Genomic DNA, 7,517 nt, shown 5'->3' with positions numbered 1-7,517 from the left:
ACTTACGGCGGTGGAATTAGGTTTTTGGCTCATGTTCTGATCGTTTGGGGGTACGTGGATATATATAGGAGGAAGAAGTACGTCGGTGGAGCAACAGGGGCCCCACGAGGGTGGAGGGCGCGCCTGTGGGGGGGGGGGGTAGGCGCGCCCCCTACCTCATGGGCTCTTGTTAGCTGGCTTGACGTAGGGTCCAAGTCTCCTGAGTTGTATTCGGTGAGAAAATCACGTTCCCGAAGGATTCATTCCGTTTGGACTCCTTTGATATTCCTTTTCTTCGAAACCCTAAAACAGGTAAAAAACAGCAATTCTGGGCTGGGCCTCCGGTTAATAGGTTAGTTCCAAAAATAATATAAAAATTGATAATAAAGCCCAATAATGTCCAAAACAGTAGATATTATAGCATGGAGCAATCAAAAATTATAGATACGTTGGAGACGTATCAAGCATCCCCAAGCTTAATTCCTGCTCGTCCTCGAGTAGGTAAATGATAAAAACAGAATTTTTGATGCGGAGTGCTACTTGGCATAATTTTAATGTAATTCTTCTTAACTGTGGTATGAATATTAAGATCCGAAAGATTTAAGACAAAAGTTCATATTAACATAAAAATGATAATACTTCAAGCATACTAACTAAGCAATTATGTCTTCTCAAAATAACATGGCCAAAGAAAGTTCATCCCTACAAAATCATATGGTTTAGTCATGTTTCATTTTCGTCACACAAGAATGCTATCATCATGCACAACCCCGATGACAAGCCAAGCAATTGTTTCATACTTTAGTAATCTCTAACCTATAAACTTTCACGCAATATATGAGCGCGAGCCATGGGCATAGCACTATAGGTGGAATAGAATATAATGAGGGGGTTATGTGGAGAAGACAAAAGAGGAGAAAGTCTCACATCAACAAGGCTAATCAATGGGCTATGGAGATGCCCACCGATTGATGTTAATGGAAGGAGTAGGGATTTCCATGCAACGGATGCACTAGAGCTATAAATGTATGAAAGCTCAAGAAAAGAAACTAGTGGGTGTGCATCCAACTTGCTTGCTCACGAAGACCTAGGGCACTTGAGGAGGCCCATTGTTGGAATATACAAGCCAAGTTCTATAATGAAAAATTCCCACTAGTATATGAAAGTGATAACATGAGAGACTCTCTACTATGAAGATCATGGTGCTACTTTGAAGCACAAGTGTGGCAAAGGATAGTAACATTGTCCCTTCTCTCTTTTTCTCTCATTTTTTTTTCTTTTTTTGGGCCTTTTCTATTTTTTATGACCTTTCTCTTTTTTTGGGCCTTCTCTTTTTTATGGCCTTTCCTCACTTGGGACAATGCTCTAGAAAATGATGATCATCACACTTCTATTTATTTACAACTCAACGATTACAACTCGATACTAGAACAAAGATGACTCTATATGAATTCCTCCGGCGGTGTACCGGGATATGCAATGAACAAAGAGTGACATGTATGAAAGAATTATGAACGGTGGCTTTGCCACAAATACTATGTCAACTACATGATCATGCTAAGCAATATGACAATGATGAATGTGTCATGATGAACGGAATGATGGAAATTTGCATGGCAATATATCTCGGAATGGCTATGGAAATGCCATAATAGGCAGGTATGGTGGCTGTTTTGAGGAAGATATAAGGAGGTTTATGTGTGAACGAGCGTATCATATCACGGGGTTTGGATGCACCGGCGAAGTTTGTGCCAACTCTCAATGTGAGAAAGGGAAATGCACGGTACCGAAGAGGCTAGCAAGGATGGAAGGGTGAGAGTGCGTATAATCCATGGACTCAACATTAGTCATGAAGAACTCACATACTTATTGCAAAAATCTACAAGTCATCAAAAACCTCGGTACTACGCGCATGCTCCTAGGGGGATAGATTGGTAGGAAAAGACCATCGCTCGTCCCCGACCGCCACTCATAAGACAATCAAATAACACCTCATGTTTCAAATTTGTTGCATAACGTTTACCATACGTGCATGCTAGGGGACTTGAAAACTTCAACACAAGTATTTCTGAATTTCACAACTACTCAACTAGCACGACTTTGATATTATTACCTCCATGTCTCAAAACAATCATCAAGCATCAAACTTCTCTTAGTATTCAACACACTCATAAGAAAGTTTTATTATTTATCTTGCATACCAAGCATATTAGGATTTTAAGCAAATTACCATGCTATTTAAGACTCTCAAAATAATCTAAGTGAAGCAATAGATCAATAGTTTCTATAAAACAAATCCACCACCGTGCTCTAAAAGATATAAGTGAAGCACTAGAGCAAAATTATATAACTCAAAAGATATAAGCGAAGCACATAGAGTATTCTAACAAATTCCAAATCATGTATGGCTCTCTCAAAAGGTGTGTACAGCAAGGATGATTGTGGTAAACTAACAAGAAAAGACTCAAATCATACAAGACGCTCCAAGTAAAACACATATCATGTGGTAAATAAAAATATAGCTCCAAGTAAAGTTACCGATAGAAGTAGAAGAAAGAGGGGATGCCTTCCGGGGCATCCCCAAGCTTTGGATTTTAGGTGTCCTTAGATTATCTTGGGGGTGCCATGGGCATCCCCAAGCTTAGGCTCTTGCCACTCCTTGTTCCATAATCCATCAAATCTTTACCCAAAACTTGAAAACTTCACAACACAAAACTTAAAGTAGAAAACTCGTGAGCTCCGTTAGCGAAAGAAAACAAAAGACCACTTCAAGGTACTGTAATGAACTCATTATTTATTTATATGGGTGTTATTCCTACTGTATTCCAACTTCTCTATGGTTCATAAACTATTTTACTAGCCATAGATTCATCAAAATAAGCAAACAACACACACAAAACAGAATCTATCAAAAACAGAATAGTCTGTAGTAATCTGTAGCTAGCGCAAGATCTGGAACCCCAAAAATTCTAAAATAAATTTCTGGACGTGAGGAATTTATATATTAATCATCTTAAAAAATAATTAACTAAATAGCACTCTCCAAATAAAAATTGCAGCAGTTCTCGTGAGCGCTAAAGTTTCTGTTTTTTACAGCAAGTTCAACAAGACTTTCCCCAAGTCTTCCCAACGGTTCTACTTGGCACAGACACTAATTAAACACAGAAAAACAACCAAAACAGAGGCTAAATAATTTATTTATTACTAAGCAGGAACAAAAGGCAAGGAATAAAAATAAAATTGGGTTGCCTCCCAACAAGCGCTATCGTTTAACGCCCCTAGCTAGGCATAACAAGCAAGAATAGATCTAGGTATTGCCATCTTTGATAGGCAATTCTTCAATGAGGCATCTACCATATTTAGGAGTTTTTTTATTTTTATTAATTAACAAGCTTTTAGGCACAAGATCGAAAAAAATCATTTGTAACAAATGGTTCCTTAATGATAGCAAAAAGATTGGGATGAACACTTATAGATTTAAGATCCGCATTTTCCTTACTAGATGATTCACCCTTATTTTTAGGAACATACATAAGCTTGGCAACTTTAGTGGAGGAACTTGGAGTATTCTTTATGGAAGAAAAAGCGGTTCCCAAATTGGTAATAATATTCTCAAGTTTATCGATCCTAACGGAATCGTGATTTATTTTCTCATTAACTATGGGTTCCTTTTCTTTAATATCTTTCAAAGTAACTCCTACTTTAGATCCATATTGAGAGATTCGGCCGTGGATCTTTTTATCCAAATTTTCAATTAACTCTACGGTAGCAAACTTATTTTTAATAATTTAAAGCCTTTGCATTACATGCTCCAAAGTTAATATAGTTCCATTAACCAAAAGAGGGGGAGCCAAATAAATCTAACATAGCATTATAAGAATCAAAAGTATGGCTACCAAAAAAACTCCCTCCGGTAATAGTATCAAGAACATAACGGTGCCAAGGAGTAATGCCTACATAAAAATTGCGAAGGAGAATGGTAGTAGATTGCTTCCTAGCAGATTTATTTTGAGCATTGCAAACTCTATACCAAGCATCTTTTAGATTTTCACCTTCCCTTTGCTTAAAATTTAGAATTTCATTCTCGGGAGACAACAGAGAAGATAGAGGACTAGCCATAACGACAAGCAAGCAAACTAACACACAAGCAAACAAAAAGCAAGCGGACAAAAAGGGGAAAATAGAGAGGGAGGATAGAGAGAGAGGGCAAATAAAACGGCAATGGTGAATTGGGAGGAGAGGAAAACGAGAGGCAAATGGAAAATAATGTAATGCGGGAGATAAGGGTATGTGATGGGTACTTGGTATGTTGACTTTTGCGTAGACCTCCCCGGCAACGGCGCCAGAAATCCTTCTTGCTACCTCTTTTAGCACTACGTTGGTTTTCCCCGAAGAGGAAGGGATGATGCAGCAAGGTAGTATAAGTATTTCCCTCAGTTTTTGAGAACCAAGGTATCAATCCAGTAGGAGATCACGCTCGAGTCCCACGCACCTACACAAACAAATAAGAACCTCGCAACCAACACGATAAAGGGGTTGTCAATCCCTTCACAGTCACTTACGAGAGTGAGATCTGATAGATATGATAAGATAATATTTTTATTTTTATGATAAAGATGCAAAGTAAAATAAAGGCAAAATAAAATAGCAAAGTAAATAACTAAGTAGTAGGAGATTGATATGATAAAGATAGACCCGGGGGCCATAGGTTTCGCTAGTGGCTTCTCTCGAGAGCATAAGTATTCTATGGTGGGTGAACAAATTACTGTTGAGCAATTGACAGAATTGAGCACAGTTATGAGAATATCTAGGTATGATCATGTATATAGGCATCACTTCCGAGACAAGTAGACTGACTCCTGCCTGCATCTACTACTATTACTCCACTGATCGACCGCTATCCAGCATGCATCTAGAGTATTAAGTTAAAACAGAGTAACGCCTTAAGCAAGATGACATGATGTAGAGGGATAGACTCATGCAATATGAAGAAAACCCCATCTTATTATCCTCGATGGCAACAATACAATACGTGCCTTGCTGCCCTTACTGTCACCGGGAAAGGACACCGCAAGATTGAACCCAAAGCTAAGCACTTCTCCCATTGCAACAAAGATCAATCTAGTAGGCCAAACCAAACTGATAATTCGAAGAGACTTGCAAAGATAACCAATCATACATAAAAGAATTTAGAGAAGATTCAAATATTATTCATAGATAGACTTGATCATAAACCCACAATTCATCGGTCTCAACAAACACACCACAAAAAGAAGATTACATCGAATAGATCTCCACAAGAGAGGGGGAGAACATTGTATTGAGATCCAAAAAGAGAGAAGAAGCCATCTAGCTACTAACTATGGACCAGTAGGTCTGAAGTAAACTACTCACACTTCATCGGAGAGGCTATGGTGTTGATGTAGAAGCCCTCCGTGATCGATGCCCCCTCCGGCGGAGCTCCGGAACAGGCCCCAAGATGGGATCTCGTGGATGCAGAAAGTTACGGCGGTGGAATTAGGGTTTTGGCTCCTGTTCTGGTCGTTTGGGGGTACGTGGATATATATAGGAGGAAGAAGTACGTCGGTGGAGAAACATGGGCCCCACGAGGGTGGAGGGTGCGCCTAGGGGGGGGTAGGTGCGCCCCCTACCTCGTGGGCTCCTTTTAGCTGGCTTGACGTAGGGTCCAAGTCTCCTGAGTTGTATTCGGTGAGAAAATCACGTTCCCAAAGGTTTCATTCCGTTTGGACTCCGTTTGATATTCCTTTTCTTCGAAACCCTAAAATAGGAAAAAAAACAGCAATTCTGGGCTGGGCCTCGGGTTAATAGGTTAGTCCCAAAAATAATATAAAAGTGGATAATAAAGGCCAATAATATCCAAAACAGTAGATATTATAGCATGGAGCAATCAAAAATTATAGATACGTTGGAGACGTATCAATCTCCCCGGCAACGGCGCCAGAAATCCTTCTTGCTACCTCTTGAGCATTGTGTTGGTTTTCCCTTGAAGAGGAAAGGGTGATGCAGTAAAGTAGCGTAAGTATTTCCCTCGGTTTTTGAGAACCAAGGTATCAATCCAGTAGGAGATCACGCTCGAGTCCCACACACCTACACAAACAAATAAGAACCTCGCAACCAACGCGATAAAGGGGTTGTCAATCCCATCACGGTCACTTACGAGAGTGAGATGTGATAGATATGATAAGATAATATTTTTGGTATTTTTATTATAAAGAGAAATAAAGATGCAAAGTAAAATAAACGGCAAAGGAAATAACTAAGTGTTGGAAGATTAATATGATGGAAGATAGACCCGGGGGCCATAGGTTTCACTAGTGGCTTCTCTCAAGAGCATAAGTATTACGGTGGGTAAACGAATTACTGTCGAGCAATTGATAGAAAAGCGAATAATTATGAGAATATCTAGGTATGATCATGTATATAGGCATCACGTCCGCGACAAGTAGACCGAAACGATTCTGCATCTACTACTATTACTCCAGACATCGACCACTATCCATCATGCATCTAGAGTATTAAGTTCATAAGAACATAGTAATGCTTTAAGTAAGATGACATGATGTAGAGGGATAAACTCATGCAATATGATATAAACCCCATCTTTTTATCCTCGATGGCAACAATACAATACGTGGCGGTTCCCTTTCTGTCACTGGGATCGAGCACCACAGGATTGAACCCAAAGCTAAGCACTTCTCCCATTGCAAGAAAGATCAATCTAGTAGGCCAAACCAAATTGATAATTCGAAGAGACTTGCAAAGATAAACCAATCATACATAAAAGAATTCAGAGGAGATTCAAATATTGTTCATAGATAAACTTGATCATAAACCCACAATTCATCGGATCTCGACAAACACACCGCAAAAGAAGATTACATCGGATAGATCTCCAAGAAGATCGAGGAGAACTTTGTATTGAGATCCAAAGAGATAGAAGAAGCCATCTAGCTAATAACTATGGACCCGTAGGTCTGAAGTAAACTACTCACACATCACCGAAGAGGCCATGGAGTTGATGTAGAGGCCGTCCGTGATCAATGCCCCCTCCGGCGGAGCTCCAGAAAAGGCCCCGAGATGGGATCTCTCGGGTACAGAAGGTTGCGGCGGTGGAATTAGGTTTTCGTGGTGCTCCTGGATGTTTGGGGGATACATGGATATATATAGGAGGAAGAAGTACGTCGGTGGAGCAACAAGGGGCCCATGAGGGTGGAGGGCGTGCCCCCTGCCTCGTGCCCTCCTCGGTCGTTTCTTCACGCCCACTCCAAGTCTCCTGGATCACGTTTGTTGAGAAAATCACGTTCCCGAAGGTTTCATTCCGTTTGGACTCCATTTGATATTGCTTTTCTTCGAAACCCTAAAATAGGCAAAAAAAACAGCAATTTGGGTTGGGCCTTCGGTTAGTAGGTTAGTCCCAAAAATGATATAAAGGTGTAAAATAAAGCCCATTAACGTCCAAAATAGATAATATAATAGCATGGAGCAATCAAAAATTATAGATACGCTGGAGACGTATC

Source organism: Triticum urartu, chromosome 7 (genome assembly GCF_003073215.2).
Source record: "Triticum urartu cultivar G1812 chromosome 7, Tu2.1, whole genome shotgun sequence".
NCBI lineage: Eukaryota > Viridiplantae > Streptophyta > Magnoliopsida > Poales > Poaceae > Triticum > Triticum urartu.
The sequence above is the reverse complement of the archived record's forward strand: the minus strand, read 5'-3'. Positions refer to the sequence as shown.